This window comes from Stegodyphus dumicola, chromosome 8, assembly GCF_044657685.1.
Source record: "Stegodyphus dumicola isolate Sdum_Otavi_A_Nest chromosome 8, ASM4465768v1".
Classification (NCBI taxonomy): domain Eukaryota; kingdom Metazoa; phylum Arthropoda; class Arachnida; order Araneae; family Eresidae; genus Stegodyphus; species Stegodyphus dumicola.
In genome coordinates this window covers 54,387,249-54,409,564 of record NC_140775.1, presented here as the reverse complement: position 1 = coordinate 54,409,564, position 22,316 = coordinate 54,387,249, and the positions used below count along the sequence as shown (strand labels likewise).

Genomic DNA, 22,316 nt, shown 5'->3' with positions numbered 1-22,316 from the left:
GGGGGAGGGGCGGAACGATTTCCTTCAACGGTTGCTCCAACGGTCGAAAAGTGCTTGCTGAGCGAAAATTCGCTACCTTATATTAGTAAATTAATTATAATTAATTCATCATCCAGTTTGCCGATTGAGATTATTAATAGAAAGCTGAAGTAATCCTCTTTCCAATGATACCAGTATTGGACTGCTGCGACTTCAGATGGCTTCCTAATGCAGTTGGGAAGATGGAATTCACGTCGAAAATGGCGTCAAGGAACGCTGATTAATGTTCAAAATTTGTAAAATCCACAGTTAACGAACTAATAGTCGTATACGCATAAAATTGATATCCAGGTACTCCTGAGGGTATACGCTATTACGTGACAACTACTTTTGCGTTCGTAGAACGATTATTGCCGCTGCTGTAGATCAAAACGACGGAGCGCTATCCAAGCGTGGCTCAGTACGTGACACACACGGCAACTTCTGTAGTAGAGACAAAAAGAACCGGCGCAGCACAGCTGTTGAAGTAGCAAATCAGTTACCTGCTGCTAATAGCAAGAAAATCTTCCCCCAAAACGGTAGCCTGGCATTTGCATCAAGGAGGACTATATTCCCGTCATTCTGTTGTGTGCATTCCATTGTCCAGACAGCAATATATTGGCCGTTTCCAATGGTATCGTAATTGCATTATAGTACCATTGCAAGCGAGCATCGTAATTGAACTCAATAGAACTGGGTTTGTATACTATTCTTAGATGAGAGTAGCTTCAGTTTGTTGTCGGATTATAGACTCCAACTGATGTGGCTTCAGAGTTCTACTGCTTATTGTCTAGAAAATTTCTTGGAAAGAACCTATATATGCGACATGCGACGGAGGACGTGGGCACCACCCCTCTACCAATACGGTTAATCGGTATAGCGCCACGTCCACCTTTATCTAGATAACCATACGTGTTCATTGTGCTAATATACTAATATATAAACATACATACAAATTTGGTACTTCATACAGTGGCTAAATAAAGCTAATTAAAGTTAGACACTGGATAATACATTGCCATGTTACAACGTGTATGCAAAAGCATGGATACGGTAGCATATATACATAACGTGTGTACTCATATGTTGAGTACGCTATGACCCTTTGAAGCATTATCATTAGATTACAGAAGACATGAACATACTGAATGCATTATCATTGCATGGGTCAGCACTACGATCAATGGCCTCAGGTCCCTACATGTGGTTACAGCTGGCACTATGACTGGCCAACGATACATTAATGATACTCTGCTGTCTCATGTTCATGTGTTCCGTAGTGCTGACGATGATAAATTGTTTTTAATGAAAGACAACGTAACTTGTTAATACTAATTAGTTACTGTAGTTGATTAGTTACTGTTTATATCTAGTTGATAATTGTTGTAAATATTTATATTATTAATGCAGTTGATAAAATATACGATACGAAATGATCATCTCCGGTTAGCCTAGCAAAGAACTTACACCATTTTATTATTGTTCGAAAGTTAAAGTATGTACTAATTTAGAAATAAATGATAATTGAAAATTCACTATGGTACTTCAGGTTCCAATTTAATTATTGAAAGATTAATTTTCCCTTTATTATCTTTAATACTAGTTATCCATGTTTTATTGCCTACTGTTATTTCTTATATTCTGCAATTTCAGCTTTCTGAGACATAACCGTCGTAGATTTTACAAGAAGTGATATCTTTTTGAATGCATGCATATAAACAAAGCATCAAGTGTTAAGAATCCCTTAATTATGTAATGTCTTAATTTTGACAATTAAGTAAATTTGTTAATGTAAGTTAAATGTTAATTTGTTAATGTAAGTTAAATGTTAATTTGTTAATGTAAGTTAAATGTTAATTTGTTAATGTAAGTTAAATGTTAATTTGTTAATGTAAGTTAAATTTGTGTTAAAAATGAAAATCTGTTAATTACTTTAATTTCTTATTATGAATAAAATATCACTGCAATTTATTTAACCATAAAGCGACTGAATTAAATTTTAATTTAATTAAATAATTCAATTTTATATAAAATTAAATTCACACGTTAAACTAAGGTTACCTTACTACCCCCTCCCCAATTACTTCAGCAAAATTTATTAGCTAAGACAAATTCCTTCAGTTTTCTTAAATCTAACTATTAAATATTGGTATTTTGAAGCAGAGCGAACCAATATGATCGTACAGGGGAAAATTTTCGAGTAATTAAAATACACCAAACATTTTAAGCTTAGAGGAAAACGACATTAAACCGGATGGAAGACAGGAAATTTTTAAAATCAAACAGAATTACTAAATACATAAAACTTCATTTATTAAACCGTAACCCGAAAGAAAAGTGCGTTTTGTCTCAAGTAGTAACATCGTAAATACTACTAATATAGTCAAAAACACATACATTGTCTCATGTTATTGATGAAAAAAGACGTGAAATACAATATAACCATATTTGTGTCTTCATTAACTGGTAAACGTTACCTAATACTTTTAGCAATCATTTATTTTTTCATTGAGTTGTTAAGACTGTCAGTTTGTCATTATAAAACTCTTTTTTTAACAAAAGCTCAGAGGAAGAAATGTAGCAGGCTGAGATTAAGAATTCTTGCGACCCATCTGATTGCCTCTAAGATTTACAAGGCTTCTAAGATTTCTATTAATCCGCGATCCAGGAAATCAACAACTGAACTCGTTTCGGACATGATTCCTGAAATTGGGATATGCGCCATTCTTAATGAAAGAAGATTTACAGCTATCCGTGTTCAATTCCATTTGCTCGCTTTTAAGAACACAAAAATGATCTAATTCAGAAGTCAAACAACAAAAATCGGCATTATATTTACAAAATTTTCACAGGACTAGTTGCGATGGTTTTACCGAACCACCATCCTCAGCTGCAAAACCGCAAATTTTGCAGCTGAGGATGGTGGTTTGGTAAAACCATCGAAACTAGTCCTGTGAAAATTTTGTAAATATAACGATGATTTTTGTTGTTTGACTTCTGAATTAGTATTTATTCGGCGTGTTATTGTGTCTTAACAAAAATGATCTGTTGCATGTTCACTGAAGCTGATATTAATTTCAACGAAGAAAGTAACACAATTCACACAATGCTGAAATGCTCATAAACCTTTAGTTTTTACTTAGATATTATAACATTAAGATATCAAATTTTGAACAGAATTCAAATCAGATTAGGATTAATTTTAATAAAAATATATTCATTTTCACTGATTCATTGACAGGTCAATTTTAAAATTATTTAATGAAAACTCTGCTAGCCAATGCAAGAAGGTTCAGTTTTGTCTGATTTTATAAATAAACGCGAATCAACTCTCTTTCATCTCTTGTGCTATTTCTAATGTATTCCTTATTTTATTTATGCGTGTTTTTATTTTAAGAACATATTTGTTTATTATCTATATATTCGTATTTAAAGAATGGCATAAATTCCTTGCACTGTTCTTTCGAAAAGCAAAAGTAGCAAAAATAAAAGACTAAAAACATTAGAATGAACTTTCTATTGCTTTTTATTGTTAAATTTGAATTAAAAAGTACAGTAAATCAACAGAAGAAGAACTAAACATTCAAGAACATTTCTTTAACGGTTAAAACAAAGCGGTAAGATAAATTTCTGCATTCTGTATCCTTGACCATCAATCTTCACTGTCTTTTTTTAATCTGTAAGGAATAAGAAAATACCAAATCAGATCATATAATTATTTTTAATATTATTTAATATTTCATTCAAATTAAAATGATGTGACATTAGTGAACAAAAACATTTACAATGGATAAAATAATTAGATTTTAATAAGAATAATTACTCTAGCTGAAGATTTGTACACTGTGTATGTAAAGTAAAAGGTATTTTTTATTTAAAATAAGATGTAATATATGAACATTAATTATCATATTAATCCATTTTATGAATACTTCAGTTTTATAATAATATTAATATACAAACTACAAATTACCTTCCGACACATTCATATAATAGTCCCTAAAAGTAATATTAACACACAGTAAACAATGTTTAAATAAAAACGAAAAGAAAAAAATTAAATCGTTACTAATTTTTAAATTTTCCCTTAAATTTTCGCATTTCCTTTTAAAGTTACTATACATGGTTTCAGTTTAAAATATGATAAAAAGGCAGTTAAGTAAAATGAGCGAAGAATTGTATCTTAAATATTAAATATTAATTTTGAAACATTTAAAAATTACTTGGGAAGGCGAAAAGTAAAAGAATGGTATTCAGAGGAATTTATGTAAATCAATGGTTGTAATATGATAGTTACTGATATGAATTTACTGCAGAAAAATCAGCCTACAAATTGGCTGATTGCTTAGTACCATCAAGTTTCAGCAATGCCACAGCTATACTCAAAAATTATTATATAGCAAAAGCTGTCTGACTATGGTAAATTTTGCTAGAAGCATATTTAAATGCAATCGTTGGATATTTAACTTCCTTTTATTAAAATGATTTTTAATGTTAGCTCTAAAATAATGCCACAAAAAATAACTGATGATGAAAAGATAATTTAGGACAGAGATTCAGAATCTTGCTAGATTAAACTGTGTTTGATTAGTATAATATTAAATACATATGGTGATTCGATGATTATTGTGGTGTTGAAAGAATGTGAGAACATAAAATTCTCACGATTATAATAAGGAATATATACGATTATTCGTTGAGTGCAACCAGAATATAAATGAAAAAGAACATAGAAGTTTTAATAAGATTTGCTTTCCTGAAACGTGATCTGTTCATGAGGAAGCAGTTAACCTAGACAGATTATTAAACTAAAATTAAATTGGGATATACCGGATCATGTCAAAGGTTTTGATTACCATCGTTAAAAATGACTCTGAATAGTTAATAATTTGAAAGATCATAAATTTTCTTTTAAATTTGATCAATATGTTATTGCTTAATAAGTTAAAGATCTAAAAACAATAAACGCACATGTCATAAGTCTAAATCCTTATTTTATTTTCAGAAATATGCAGACTAATGTAGTCTAATTGAGGCAGTTTAAAATGCATTTTTAATTTACCATATATCCAATAGACAAATTTCGTGAATATTGAAGCATTATATAATATATAAATGATATTTTTCACACCGTATATTGCGTATCTTATGCCATATATTACGTATTTCACACCAAATTATATATATATTAAAATAAATGTTCATATGAAAAGTATATTAAACCATCAAAATCTTCTAGTTTTTTTCTCATTTTTAAGCATTTTATTGTTTTTGTTTCTTTAGGCAGTCTAATCTAATCATACAGCCTTAATATTTCTCTGCCCATGGTAATTTGATGTAAAGGAATTTTTGAGTGTTGTTTCAAATTTTTTTCCGAAATTCAAAGAGCAAATACATTTTTAATGATTTTTATGAAAACACTTAGAACATTAATGTAGATAGATAATTGACTTAATTTCAAATTATATTGAAAATTCTGTGATTTATTTTCCAAAATTACGTAATTGTTTGGAGAAGATTTCGTTTCCTTGATCTGTCGTTCTTCTTTTTAATTTCAGAAATGAATCACTCAGCGTGCACAAATGTATGCTTGATGATATCTCACATTTTAAATGAGTTCCAGTTGAAGTAAAACAAGCAAATAAATAATTTGAGACAAATGCAAAAGTAAAGGAAACTGCTTAAAATGCAGAGTGATGTACGGGCAAAAAATAAACTTGTCAACGTGCAATTTCTGTTGATTCTATATTCCGCATACAAATTTTCTGAAAACCTATATCCTGTTTTCAAGGAGAGTAATTTGTCTTTTAATCAAAGCTTGAAAACTGTGTTCATCTTTATTATTAAATGATGAAGAATGTATATCCATGTATGAATATTACTCGCACTGCGGAAAAATGGCACTTAGTGTCACCAAAGTTTCCAGACATGCAGTCGTTCGACCGAACGTATGCACTAACAGCCCGAATTTTGAATTTCGAATTTAATTTTCACTTATTTTATATTTTGAACGAATTAAATGAATTTTGATTGACAAACTCAGAAATTTACAGAAATGAATTTTTATAGATTGTTCGGGTATTGCCTGGAGCCCCCAAGTATCTAGGTTAAACAGTTCCTCGTGCTCCAAGTGCACCGCATCGAGAGTTCATTTAGAAATTTTAAAAGCATATAATGCCAAACAAAGGCTAGTTGCATAATGTTGCTAAGACATACAAAGGAATAGTATTTGCTCTTTGTAGATATTTGGTATCTAAACATGAAACATTTCAGGCATGGATACTGCAGGATGAACATATAATATAGACACTTACACTAACAGTATCATTAACCTACGCATAAGGTATTTTAGGCATAAGTACTGTGAGCTGAACATACAGCACTAGAGGTAACATAACAGACATCTCTAAAACGCCGTACGATGCGATCATACAAACAAACATCATTGATATATAATACAAACGATAATTTTTAATATCGAATAAGTACACAACTGTAGTTAATATTTTCAAACACAAGGAATTTATCTACTAAAATCCCATCAACGTCATGTGAAAATAAAAAAGTGAAAGTTTTTTCCCTAATTTGATTTCTTTAGTTATAGAAATGTTTAATTTTTAGTTTAACACAAAGCATAAATTCTTTGAATATGAATATTTACTTTAGGACTTATTAAATTTGATAATAAATACTATACAATAGCGATATAAACTCAGCATCTTGCTTTTCAATTATAGGTGCCTTTCGTAAGTCTTAATATCGTATTTTGTATATTAGTTTAAGCTGACAAAAGTTGTCATTTAGATAATGGTATAACGATCAAAAGGTTGATATTGATTTCAAAGCAATTAAGGAAAGTTGTTTATCGCCATTTTAAAGCCTTGAAAACCATATTTATTATTATGAATTTTATGCCGTTAATTTATAGGAAGAAGTTTTAGAATAAATTTAAAAAAAACTGAATATTCCAATCATTCTATCTAACTGAGTAAGTTAAGATTCAATTGATGGTTATAACCTTAATGACAAAGAAGAGAATTTCCCAGTTTTACGACAAAGTCAATATCGTAGTTTTTGTCACGTTATTCTACAAATTTCATCTAGTATTACTTCTTGCTCTATCATATGTTGCTACTATGTTGCATAAAACAAAAACTTTATGTATCCCTTTACGTATGGCCTGGAAATTATCGAATTCTCAAAGTATTACCATTCGATGCTCCATACATTTACCTTTTAAATTATAATTGTTATTTAAAAATAATTAGCAATTAAAAAAATTGTAAAAGAATTTCTGAAGAAATTATACCTTTAAGGGATATGTTTAGTTGAATAGCTAATAATAAATTTAATTATAATATATTCATAATCTAATCATTTACAGCACTTTATTAGATAATAAATGTTTCAAACGTGACAGGTTATATACTTCGGTATGGATCTTTTGACTTTTATTAAAAATTAATAAAAATCATTAAATATCAGCGTTTGTTTCATAAGGAAATTTCTTAGCACCCTGGTCTGCGGTAACATAACTGATGATACAGATTTTAATCTGAAGAAAATTTCGTAAGTTATCTTTACGATGATACATTCCAAAATGTAACAACAGTAGTAATAAAATAATAACTGCAAGCAGAAAGAACAGAGAACGATGAGAGAAATCTTGAAACGAAAAAAATATTGTGCTTATTTTAGAACAAACTACAGTCATTCAATTAAAAATACAGATCTAAGTATTTCAAAAGAGACTACAGATTTCAAAGCTCGCTTAAGATTTCAAACAAGCTTAAAGGAACATATAGAGGCAATTTTAATGAAAAAGGGAAAGTAGTAATGAGATGAGAATGTAAAAGAAATTATGCATTGTGTACTTGAGAATTAAAATCATTACTTAAAACCGATCATTCGTTATGAAAGGAGACAGACGGGTAATATCTCGTCATCTGCAGTTTAACTGCGTGGGGAAAAGCTACTCAAATTGATACTGACATCAAATTATTTATTATTTCAAACTGACAGAGATGGAATAATAACTCGATAGTTAAAGTTTGCTTTCCTTTACAAGATTATCATAACTAGATCTCGTATCGTTTCTCACGTATTAATTATTCAAACAGGTGTTCTAATACAAAGTTGTTTTAAGTTGTTGTAATGGGAGAGGCATATCAGATGATTCACATTGTCAAGTCCAGTTTAACTCGTCACAACACGCGAAGGGGTAGGAACTACGCCAGTCAAAAAGAATTGATAATAAACTGGTGAATACATTATTCAGTTCCATCTTTTATCAATGTAACTTTTAAGTTTATTTAACAGATGGTGTAAACGAAAAGTATTCCATGGACACTTCCTAATCTGTTTTTATCTCTAATTTACTTGAGTGATTTATAGACACGTAAGCAATTTTGCCTCTCACTATTTTTGGAACAAAGTATAACAGACTTATTGCAGAATTTTACAAAATGTCTGGGGGCAATTAAGTTACTATATATGCTTAAATATATGTATAATTCTGGGCAATAAAAATTTTCTGAAAGAATCCATATAAAAATCACAATAAATAAATAAAATGCTATAAAAGTGATACGAATATACCAATTGGTACAAAACTACTCATTAATTTAAATTTAAGTGAAATGTTTTAAAACATTTAAATTAGGGCAAATAATTACTCTTCTCATTTACAAGCGTTTCACAAATGCGTACGTGTGTTTATGGGCTAAGAAGAATTTTCTGGGATGAAAAAAATAGAGAGCTATAAGAACTAGTAGTATTTTAATTTTTACCTCATAGCAGCGGAGTGCAAAATGCGTGTGTTCAGTATGTTAAAGTTAATCTTTTTGGTACTTTTTCGTTATCTGAACATAAATGTCGCCAAAGCATTTTTTTTTTTTTTTTTTTTTGTTTTGTTTTGTTTTGGTGACGGTGCATCATGCCATCCTCAATGAAACGATCAATATGGAATATCATCAATGTGGAAAATGCAAACAATATTCGAAAAATATAACATAAACAATCTTATGGTACTTAAGTTAGAATATAAAAAGAAAACAAACTCTGAAAGATTTCGGATTTTAACGATCGCCCAAAGAATCTCTTTTAAAGTTTAATACGGCTTATCAGTAGAGATTATCGATAGAAATCTCAAAGTGGAATAACGAAACATTTTATAGGATAACGTTATTATATGCGGCTTAAGTGTCTGTTTGTCGCCGATAGTTTATTGGTTGCTTGCGCAACTGTGCTAGACAATGGGGGTGAAGTTGCAACGGCATTCAAATAGTCCAAACACACTGATAGCATACATGCAGTTATCATAGTTTTAATTAAATTATCATGGCATTTAAGAACATTTAAATATTTTTAATTCATACAATTGTTGCTTATTATGCATTTAACTATATTTACATATGAATTACCTAGAAACTTGAAAACGTTGAAAAATTAAAGGAGACGAAACCAACTAACGAGTTGTGCGTAGTACATCTCATCAGGTAGGTTTACCCAAACTCCTATGCTAAACATCCTCTCGCGTAAAGAGTTTAAAATTTTACCCGACATTATTCCGACATTGTATTTTAAACTGAATTTTCAGCTGAACGCAAACTGAGCGTGTCGGGGGGGGGGACGTGAACATTTGTTTGAATTAGCAATCATCTGTTTATAATCAATTTATAATCATCAATTTATAATATCTAGAACAGCGGTCATTTCATATGACCGCCGGGCTTTCTAGTTATATTAATATGCATCTAGACTAATATAGGAATGTTATACAACTTCTGCATTTTTTAAAGTGAATAAATATCTAATGTAATTTTATTAAAAAAAATTTAATATTTTTAATTAGACATTTAACGAAATAAATGCATTTTTATTTAAATCATTTAGATTAAAAAGTAAAAAAATAATATTCTTAAGAACTGCTTCTTTTGCTTTTAAATATTTTAACTTGTTAATTAATAACAGATTAAATATCAAATGATAATATCTTATGGCTTTCCGAACGGCAACAAATTCGAATGAAAAGTGAAATAACGCAAGAGTACTTCGAGACCAATAGCCGTATGGGGCTAAAAAAGAAACAAATGCTTTATACTCTAAAACAAAAACATTTATTTTAAGCCTCAAAACAGCATTTGTAACATACACTTGCAGAAACAGAAAAAAAATCTTTTTCGTTACCTCAACTAAAGAGAAAGGACAAAGATTTTTAATATCATTTCCAGCCATAAATGGACCTCAGAAACGTTAAGAAAATTCGGTTTCGATGATTCAAACCATGTTCCTTTACGAATTACCTTTTTGCTGCGACAGATATAAATGTTGCATAGCTATCAAATACTATTTTCAAAATAAAACTTCATTTCGTGGTTGCCCATAAAAGCGGCATTTGTAGGCAAAATACTTTTTATTTGAAAAATAATGTGACTTTCTTGCATTGTAGATGATTCTCAGAATTTCGTCATAGTTAAGTGTTGCAATTTTGATAAATTAACTCGAGTAGAAGACTGAAGGGAAAAGGTTGGAATATCAATGATGACGTGTAAAACAAAATTAGGCGGTTAAAAATCGTCTATATCGAGCAAAAGGTAAAGTACGACTTGTTCTGTGAAGACTGTTTTTTTATTAAACAAATTTAACAACATTATTAAACAAATTAAACATTTCAGTAAATCGCAACTGAAATAGTTTATTATTTTTTGCTTTATTTTTTAAATGCAGTAGATATTACTTGCTACACTAAAATTTTGCATGCAAATGTTTGAAGTTGTGCTTGAGGAACAGACGTTTTCGTGCGCCTTTAGAGATAACGCGCCTCCACACAAGCTTGGAACTTCTATAATGTACCCGCTTTAAGCTAAACCAGCTATGTTTCTACGCACACGCGAAACATACGTAATTCCATTTGCAGGTAAAAGGTAGTCGGCTGCCTAGAATTGCGTCGGTTTATTTCATATTTTGGTAAGATCTTGTTGCAGTCCTTCGTTTTTTAAATAGTATATGGCACACAGGTAACTCAAAATTACGGAAAAAGGAAAAATATTTACAAAAATTATAGAGGATGACGTGTTTCATGAGATACGAAATCTTAGAAACTTTCCTTCCTTCCCTAAAATGGGGATCAATCATTCTTGCCTGTTTTCCAACAAAAGCAAACATCAGCCAAAATCAATCACCAGTGACTGGACTGTCCTGGGAATATGGCACAGTTTGTTACATTAGAATAGGCATTTCAGGGTAATTTTCAGAACTTGCTACAATATAAAGGCATTTTCAGGAGTTCGTTCAAGGCTTGCCTTCTAACCACGGTAACAACAGCTGCGGCAGACGCTTGTTGGTTTTCCATACTTAATTTTTCATCTAGCATGTTTAACTTTATGAAAAGCGCACTTATGAAGGTAAACTTGAATCACAGTCTCAGATGAGATGGAGAAGATAAGTGCTGTGATGGCTAGACGTATTTTGATTGCAAATGGAGAAGGATCGAAAAGATTTTAAGTGTCTGTTTTGAAGTAATACACAAGAGTAAAGCTGCAGCTTGCGGCTTGGACTTGCACACAAATTAAAGATCCTCATTATAAAAATTTTAGCGCTTGACATTCACTTCTTTAATAGAATATATTTGAATAAATATTCTATAAATCCTCTATTTTTTCACTTATCATTCCTCTAAATTACCCTTTAGATGAAGATCTGGCAGAGTTGTTTTGACTGAAACGTTATGGATCACAGAAGTCCTTAATTTTCTACAGTGGTGGATTGTATTATTTGATTATACACAGAAGGAAACAGTTACGTATTGGTCTTCGCAAAGGGAGAAGATCATGACACACGTCAAACAGCTTAGAAATGAAGCATCTTTTCCGTTCATCGTTTTTGAACGATCAGTCTTATAGCTAAACACGAAGTGTGTGCTAACGTTCTTGTTTAATGATAATTTTATTAATATAACATAATAAACACCAAAACAAAATTAACAAAATTAGAAATACACCAAAGTGTATTTCTAATTTTGTTATAACAGACAATTACGCAAGTTATACAAATTTCCAAAGAATGACTCAATAAAAGCAGTTGTGGTACTGAAAGTTTTCCCCCAGCGAATTTTTCTTCTTCAAAAACAAATGTTATTTGAAAAAGGCAATTTCCAAAGATATGATTGTATGAGAAGATTTCTGCACTGGTATAGGTAGCACGGTTTTCCGAATTCCAACAAAACAACCGATGTTAAAAAGACTATGAAAAAAACCTCTAGTGAAAATTATACTAACACCACATTCAGACATGTTGGAGAATGTGCCAATTAAATACTTTTTTGATGAAATATCATGTGCAGCTAATTTAGTAATATGAGATCCTTCTGTGTTTGACGATATTCAAAGATATGTTGTTTTAAATGTATCAATTAATGAATAGCAAGCTTTAATATGCATAATTGATTGTTATGTACATTGATTGAAATTTTTGTGTGTAATCTGCAAGAAAAATTATCTAGTTTGTCTAACTTAAGTTGATTGAAGGAATGTTTATGACAATCTTTCATTATCTCAAACAGCAGAAAATAAAGCCATGTACAAATATTTAGATACGGCAAATGTCTTAAAAAGTCATTCAGACTAATACTTAATATTATAATCTATAGTTACTGTAATTTTTAGAGTATTTATATGAAACAAATATGAAGAGCATTTTAAAAAAAACCTAAGATCAGTATTAGTTCTTATTTCACATTTTAAAATGTATGTAATTAATAATGGAAAATTTATTAATGAAATCTTCCAATCTTGCAGTGGTGATTGCATTACTATTGTTATGAAAATATTGAACACATTTTTAAATATTCGTTTAAATAATTATTCAAAAGTTTTAGCAGATAGCAAATTTTCTGCTTCAAATGAGCAAGAACTAAAAAATTTAAAAAGCATTACTTATTTTTAAGATATTAATTGTAACCCATAGTTTTATATTTTTCTCATAGTATTTGTAAGTCCAAATTCTACATAGTTTGTTCTTTTAAAAAATTATTGTCATATGAATTTTTTAGTTACATCAGAATCGTATTATAAATATGAATGTTTGAATTTAGGTTTATTGTTATTAAAATGTGTTTTCATTACTTAATTTATATATATATATATATATTTGACAGCAAAAGCATTCATGATAAATGAAAAGTTTCATTCCATGATAACGAAGAGCAGAATTTAATGTACATGGCAACAGCGTATTTTAGTCAAAGATTTTTTGTGCAGTACGCAAAGAAATGTTTTTGATTTTAGATTATGTATTCTTTGAATGAAGTGATCTGCCATTATTCCAGAGAGTATTATTCCAGAGATGCCATTATTCCAGAGATGATAGAATGTGATGATGTTAAAGAACACTATAAATACGAATGCTTGAGTTTATTATTTTTTATTAAATTTAAGCATACTTTTATTTTCGCTGCTTAATTTGACATATGTTTGGGATAACGAGGAAATTATAAATGAAAGAAACGGTTAGGAAATTTTTTAACGAAGAGCAGGTTTTAAGGCAAGTTATTCTATATATTACTTAAGGCTTTTCTGTGAATCTGAAAAACAAGGTTATTGAGTTAAAACGTGCGTGAAGTAATTATACGAGTAGTAATCTATCACTATTCTAAAATGTAGAAACTCAATTATCAGAATATTCATTTACGTGTAATAGAAAGAGGTTCATATTAAGAAAACGTCTGGTAAAACTTGTTATCCATTATTATCGAATTTTTAATTATACAATATTTAAAAAACATCAAGTATTTTTCTATCAATTGCAAATTGCAGTTTTACTACACTTCTTTTGGTATCAGTAATTCAAAGCATTACATAATTCAACTTTCTTAAATATTATAATCATGTGCATTATTTGTTAGGTTATTACCTCTTTATAATATAAATGTTAGAATTTACATTTTTTAGTATTAGATTTAGGTAACTTTCGCATGTAAAGTACTCTTAAGGGCATTTAGTAATTAATTTAAATAGTCTGTCATAGGCATATGTTGGAGATGTAAAAGTTGATGGTTATAGTAGGTTTCGTTGTTAAAGAAAAATAAATTAACTTGAATATAGGTAAAATATTAGTCTAGAATGATTCTTACATAGAATCAATCACTAATTTTTCATGACAGGGGCAAGTTTCGGTCAGTGTTTAAATTATTACAAAATTATCGTTGCTCCCTAATGCGTTCTTATGCAATTATACAGTCAAAAGTCGTTAATTCGGACACCCATAATCCGGACCTCAAAGCTACAAACTTTCTGCGCATGCGTCGCGTTGACGCATGCGCGTAAGACCTTTACCGCTGCGAATTTGCATGTGCGCGTGCGCAAAATACGTTTACGAATGCGCGTTTAATGTATAACGGACGGGATAAGCTAAGCTAAAATTATCTAATTATCTATTTCCGTTAATGTTGCAGATTGCGTTATTCCTTAATCTTCGAATTGGATCCGGATTATTATTTTTTGTAGACTGTTAGAGCAATTTTATAAAAGTAAGCTTGAACTTTCGATTATGTCAAATAGAATTTCCGATATATATTTGCTAACAAGTAAAGGATATACAAAGCGAAAGTATCTTTCGGAGTCCATTAAACAAAAAGTGGAATTGCTGCAAAAAATGGATAAAAGCATATCCTTTGTTTATTTAAACTTTAACGTTTGTTTATCTTTAACGCGGCAGTGGCGTGCAATGAATTGGAAGTTGATCTGTCAGCACTATCCTTATCTTAAGGGCAGATGTTTTTATTTTATTTGGCTTATGATTGCTTACTCCATGTAGTATTTCATCTCGTCTTTGATATGATTTAAATCAAATGCCTCTCGCTTCCGATAGCGAAGAAAGTATTAGAGGTTATTGAAAACGAAAAAATTTCGATTGACAAATTAGTCTGTATTCTCGACACAGCAATTATAGGACTTGAACAGCGGAACTTTGTAACTGAACAAGAAATTATGTCTGTTTATAGAATTAAAGAGAATGTATTATAACATAAAAAACGAAGCAACTTAAACAACTTACATTGAAAGAAATGTTTAATAAAGTAAACAAATAAATATTAAGCTTTTATCTGTAAATTTTGATAACCTTTAGATCATAATTGTTCTTTATTTCGTAAATTAAGGTTTCATATTTTTAATTTTATAATTTCTGCATCCCATTTTACCAGATTTAAACTGATGATCTATAATCCGGAAAAATCGATAATCCGGAATCGAAGTCCCGACTAGTCTGGATTAACGACTTTTGACTGTATTTATGAGAAAAGTTAATTGAAATGTCTTAATAATTATAAAAATAAAAGCAATTTATAAAGCATCTTTACTATCAGTGTATTTTAATTACATGTGCCAGAGAAGAAGAAAATTACATTTCTAACGAAAATTTAAAGTTATCCTGTCTTAGACGACTTTCCGATGACAACATCGGTCAGAAAGCGCCGCCATATTTTAAACTGTAATGGCCTTCTCTTTCCACGTAGACCGCTGCTATGGTATAATATCGGAGAAGGATACTCCATGTAAAATTTTCTGGAAAATTATTCCATGTTTGTATTACGTATAAAGGAAAAATCCCAAAAATCTCATGTAATTAGTCGATTTAACTTCTGAGAATAGAGCTCTAATCGAAATATCAGTGTTTCGTAGCCTTATCCTCTCTGCATTAATTAACGTCTTGAAACATGCTATAATTTTGGCAAAATCCTGAGCATTATATATATTTTTAGTGGAACAAATGCTAAACAATGAAATTTCTTATCAATAATGGAAATACCTAAAATTATTGTTAAAGGTATTGCGTATATAATAGTAGGAATTATACTTTCTGTGTTAGGTAACTGTGTCAATAAATTATAATTCACATGACTTTCGCTGGGATAAAAAACCACGTTTTGAAATAGACGCTGAAAATGTGTCAGCTATTTATTTTTAAGTGAATTAAATGTATGGAAGTAGTAATTTATTAGTAATCTGTAATCATGTTGTTGTCATAAGAAAGCACGAAATTTTATCTTACGTTAAGGAGTGTAACATATAGCTTACAAAATCCATAAATCATTAAGAGAATACAAGAACTTACATTAAATGTTTTATTTCTTCCAGTGGTAGAAATTGTAGAAATCATCATCCAGATCATAGTGATGCCCGTAAATTGTTGGATATTCGACGGAATGCGTAATGTAATAATAAGGCCACTGGGCAAGAACACAACTTGCGTAGGCAAAAACCAACAAGAAAAGGAGCTGAAAAAGATGTAGATATAAGTAACTGAACACATTTCGATATAGCCTTCGTTGGTTTCTAGTTACAAATGTCGAAAAATGAAACTTACAATACTAAACATTATTTTTTGAAAAAAAACCATTATATTAAATTAACTATTATATTAAACTATTATATAAAATGATTTCATTGAGTTACAGCTCAGACAATGCCAAAGGGTAAGCAAAGAACCTACATGTGCATAATAAGAGAATTATACGATCTTCTTGCATCAAGGATTTTACTCGAATTCTTCACAATTACCTTCAGTTTAATGCATTGCATACAATTAATTCGTGTATTTTAAAATAAGTAGAAAATAAGTTGCACAGAGATATCCAAAAGTCAGCAATTTTTTTTTTTTTTAATTTCTAGGTCAGTGAATTTACAGTATACATTTACACAAGTACGTAACAAAGAACTACATGAAGCTCAAGGTTTTCTAGAAAACTAGATTATGCAATTTTTTAAATTCTGATTATGTCCATTAGATGCCGCTGAGCCCGCTAATTCTAATTTTGAACTAATTACTCACATTATGCTTAGAAATATTAATTACTCATATTATGCTTAGAATAATATCATTATTCTTAATTTGTAAGAAGGATAGCTCAATTTCAACGAAACAACCTTATTTACAATCTGGAAAAAAATGTAAGCAACGAATTTAACGACAGTCGTGCAGAATGAGATTCTGCAAAATCATTTCCTCCTACTCTGAACTTTTGGAAGAATGGTAGCAATAAATAGTAACTAAAATCTTAAAAACCTTAACGCTTAAAAATGATTCTTGGTTGATGGCTTAAATCCTCAATATGCAGAGATTATTCAACATCACTGAAAAAGCAAAAAGACCCTTTCCGATACACGCATCATTGATTTCTGCAGAAATAATATTTCTAATGTCGATACATATCTCATTAGAAATTACTTCAAAGAAGAACTTCATTACAATTACTTCATATACACTTCATATACAATTACTTCAAAGAACAGTTTCGTAGAGATAACTATTGCATTCATCATTTATTATAAGAAATTTTGTGAACAACGCTCCATCAGTCGAATATAATTACATTATTTTTAAAAGTTTGCGCCCTGAAATTCCTTAGAGGAAAATTCTCACGATCTAAAACGCACTTTCTTTAAACGTTTTGGGCTGTTGAATCATCTAGTATATAACCAATAAACTTAAAAAAGCATACATATTTTAGCGTTTGATATTCTCAGTATTCAGCTCATCACCATGGCTTCATAGTGGTGTGGTGTTGGTGTATTTAATTATAGCAAAGCACACTAGGGCTATCTGCCTAAGGGGAGGGATGCCTTCGTGGAGAACGTTCTAAGGGAAACTGGCTCGTATACACGTTACACATGTGGAAAACCACGAAAACACCCATGCAGCCAGCCCGTTCGCGGGATTCGAACCTCGGACCGAAATACCAATGTTCAGCGACTTTACCGCTCGGCCGCTGGTGGATTTCATGGCTTCATAGTAATGAATGTAAATGATTCAGCTGAAGGTTGTAAGTTGTCATGGTTTTTTAAGCTTAGATTGTCTTATTAAATACCTCGAAAGAAGTCCTTCCTAAGTGTTTATTGTATTCAGTTCATGAATTTCATATGCTGGTAAAATAGAAAATATTGATATATATATATATTAAAACATCTGTTAAATCTCCACGAGGTGTTAACTGATGATAAAATAATCATAGCAAATTTGTTTCATTCTCTTTGCATTTTGAAACCCTTAATTTTAATAAAAGTTTTTCTTCTATGTGCTTAATTTCTAGAGGGCTACAACTTCATTTAGGCCAATCATAACTGATTAGCTTAAATATTTTCAAATATTAAATTTAAATATGCATCCAGATCACACTTTGGTTTTATTTTAAAATCAGGAATTATATACCTTATAAGCTTTAAAACACTTTTTAAAAAATTTTAACTCAAGAGGCAAGTCTCATAAAATTGTAATTTTATAATAACGAATAAATACAATTATAATTGTGATTTCATAAGATTATCAAATAATATAGTTTTAATAATATTAATTAATTTTAATATATATAAGTATAAAGATAATACAAAATAAATTATGTATATAATAATATAATATATGTAATATATATAATAATATAATATATGTAATATATATTATAATATAATATAATATATGTAATCAAAGCACAACTTTGGAAGAACTGATGTAAGAACACTGAGATGTAGAAGCGTAGCAATGTTGTTTAGCGTAGATACTTGATCCATGTTAAAAAGGAAGAAATCTGCGTAGTATGGTAATATGTTTAGTTCGTAACATCTAAGAAACTTGGCAGTCGAAGTAATTTTAATTGTATTTTTATTACCCATTAACATTTATGGTCACAGTTCACTTGGCACTCCAATCGTACCTATTCAAGAAAATTTACATTTTTGATACTATTGCGATAGGAAGCGAGCACAACGAAACAGCGACCAAGCAGCACACAAAAGTTCAAACTGAACGTGAAGCATTTATCCATTATGGAAGGCTGTAAAGAGAAAGGGTTTGGTTTAAATTGTCAAAGTGTAGGTTCCTAATTAGCTACGTCATCAGCGTTACGCAAGCCATGCGACATAGATTTATCTAGAAATGACACACTCCAGAGAAGTTATTATGATTTTTAGAATAGAGGGAAAGAATGAAGGGGTTACCGTCAGTTTAAATTATAATTTTAATTTACACGTTTTTTATCTTACACGCATACATATACAATTATTCTGAAAAATATTTCCTTTAAAAGTTTCATTGAAGAAAAATTTCTTTGAAAGACTTCTTTAAATGTACTGCTTTCTCTTTATTCGTATAAATATGAAGTTATCAGGCAAATAGTTGAAACTAAAGCCATTTGATATTCATAAGTCAAATATTAATTTTATATATTATATTTAATTCTTTTACTTCAGAATAATTAAGGATTTAGTTTAGTGCAACCGATCATTCAAAGAAACAATGGTAAGAAAATTTAAAAGTCAATGTTGAGTTAAGAGTTTTTTATCAGTTGAATAGGCATTTAAAGATGTTTTGTTTCGAGAAATAAATTGATTTTCTTACTGATGTATTCTACTAAAAGTAATTTTAATAGGATAAGTGTCATAATAATTTCACAAGAACAAAATGCGCTTCTTTTTTATTAATAGTCTATTTTAAAAGTCTCAGCTTTAGAATACAGATTTTGTATATTTTTAATTACGTGATACATTTCCACAAGAAACATTTTACACAAATGATTGCTCTATTTATATTTATAAGGGAACAAATATGTTACAAGGGAACTCTTACTTATATAAAGAATTGAAATTCAGATAGTTGTTGAATTATGAAAAATTTTTGAAAAATTGTGCTCAGAAATTAGCGTTAATATACAGATATATTAGCAAAACCAAATAAATAAGCTGCAAAATTTCCATGACGAAAGTGAAGTAAAAGGTTTTAAGCTTGTAATCTATCAGTTGAATTCTTCTAAGTAGGCATGTGCCCGAAGTTCATGCGATTCTCTATCTTATAGAAATTTATATATATATATATATATATACGAGTATATATATGTATATACATGTTTTTCAAAAGAAGATTATATACTTTTGCATTCTGAATTTTGAAAAGCAAAGAAATCGAAGACTATTGTTTGTATCTTATTCGACTTACTTTACTAGTGAAAAGAACTTTGATTTTTACTATGAATTATCTAAGATTTAAATCTATCGGCATTAGTCATTCTTTTCAAAAAACCGTTTTCGCACAGAAGCAAATTATGCACTTTTTCTCATAGGAGTTATGTTTTTCAAATAATACCCATTTAATGTAAAATGGAAATTATTTTAGGACTTTGTTCATTATATAGAAAAAGAATTAAAAATATAGCAATAAAGATAACTATCTTTTGACACACTCAGAACTCTTATTAATTTAAAATTTCGGTTCCCTAAGAATATTTTAAGTTTTTAAATCTCAAATGGTAAAGTTTTATTCTCTGAATACCTTCGATAATTCGAATGCTTGATAATATGAACAGTTCTGCCGATATCTGCCATTTTGAATTACAATGGCAATTTGGTTTTAGTAAGCTAGATTCCATCAATATCATTACGTGCATCAAATCAAGAAACGAGTCCATTAGCAGGAACTAACAGAATTATATTCACTGGGTCAAAAATATCAAAATTTATTTTGTTAAAAAACGAATGGTTTTAAAAATTTATAAGTTCCTTTCATAAAGTAATAATGGAAAAGCACTCGAGATATAGTTACCTCAGATAAAGCAGGTTAGTCATCCGCGCAAAACAAACATGAAAATATATGCCATTTCTAATTACTTAAAATGTAAAGAAGAAATTTTGAAAGAATTTAAATTTAAGTCAGATACATATCTATAAGGAACAGTAGATATGGTTAACAAAAGCGAATCTCTTTATAATAAAATATCATTAAGGATAAGACAGAGTTGGAAGGAATAACATAACTTACCAAAGCATGCATTATTGCCTTTTATCTGTTTCGACTCACTGGTAAAATAACTGTATTCAATAATGCTCTATAAGCGGACTTCAGCATTTTTATACCTTTCATACATACCCTCCCCCCAAAAAAATGTCATATAGAGAAAGATAGAGATTACCATATTCAAGGCTAAATTCCTTACAATTGTTTTTGTAAATTCATTTTATTTTTGGTCCAAAAGAAAAATTTATCATCATTTAAAGCTTCAGTGTGACGCAACTATTATGTCAAAACTTACACATTAATTTTTCAAGTCACGTTGGTTAGCTGTAGAGACATTTTTATCTTTAAACAAATGTTTTGCGGAAACATTTTGGAGAAAATGTTCAGTTTTATCTTTGAAAAATCTTAAATTTTTTTTTATTCGATGACATTTACAAAATTTAATGCTTTTGAAAGAGGAATTAATTTTCCTTCTGTTTCATATGATAATGGCCTGAAATAAGCAAATTCATGCTAAAAATTATAAATGCTTTTGTAAAGTTTCCTGCAAAATAATTATTTATTAGTCAAAGTTGCAGAGAAATTACTATTATTTTAAAAAAGTAAATACTCAGTTTTATATTATAGATGTATAATTTTGAAGTAAAAAAAATCATGCACAATAATTTTTTATACCAGTATAATACCTTGAAACTCCTAGTATCAAATGCATTATTTTTGATTTTTTTTTTTTTTTTTCAATGGCAGATTGTGAACAATTACAAATGCAACCCAGTCCCTTAATCTATCTATACAAGGCCGGATGTGGTGGTCTCTTAATCATGGAGGCACCTGATAAATGAGCCACTATCACCTTTCCTATGAAGGGACGGACAGTTACAACCATGTCTTCTCCGGGATTCGAGCCCTGGCCCTTCGGCATCGCAGTCAGCTTCTCTGACCACTATACCGACTGGGCGGCTTATGTTTGAAACTACATTTCTTATAATGTTAGGAGAACTTCTCTAATATTTCGCAGATTGATGTCCGATTAAAAAATAGTTTTTGCTTAGATTTTTCTTGGAGCGTAAACAAGAAAACAAGCTGAAACTATCTTATTTATAATGTTTTGCGGAAAGTACGTTGCTGTAGAATTAGTACTATTTATTGAAGTTTTGTCCTTTGACTCTTCTGTATCTTGTAATATTTTTCAGAGTGGGTTTTTTTTCATATTGCCACAAAACAGTCTTAATAGAATTGAAGGCACTTTTACGAACAATGTAACCACTTCAGTCTACATAACGTCTTTAAAAAGCACATTAAGTAATACATTTTAGAGTAAATTTAGATGCAAAATGTATTTCCTGTATGATTCTAAAATCATATTAAATTGTTTATGTTTATCACAGCTTTATCAAGATTAGCTTAACATTTCTGGGGTATTAGACGCGACAAGAGGGAAACTTGTAAAGGTATAAGCAGCGAACCTTAATCTATTGTCCAATACATGTATTATGTTAGCCTCATGGTTAAGATGTATT

At 29.8% G+C, this 22,316-nt stretch overlaps 1 long non-coding RNA gene across 1 annotated transcript; it reads right to left on the bottom strand.

Moving 5' to 3' along the window:
* Positions 1 to 3,526: 3,526 nt before the first annotated feature.
* Positions 3,527 to 20,958, bottom strand: LOC118197260 (uncharacterized). Its single transcript, XR_004759555.2, has 3 exons — positions 20,821 to 20,958; positions 16,132 to 16,294; positions 3,527 to 3,695 (listed from the first exon to the last, which is right to left on the bottom strand). It is a non-coding gene; the product is annotated as an uncharacterized LOC118197260 (long non-coding RNA).
* Between the last annotated feature and the right edge of the window lie 1,358 nt (positions 20,959 to 22,316).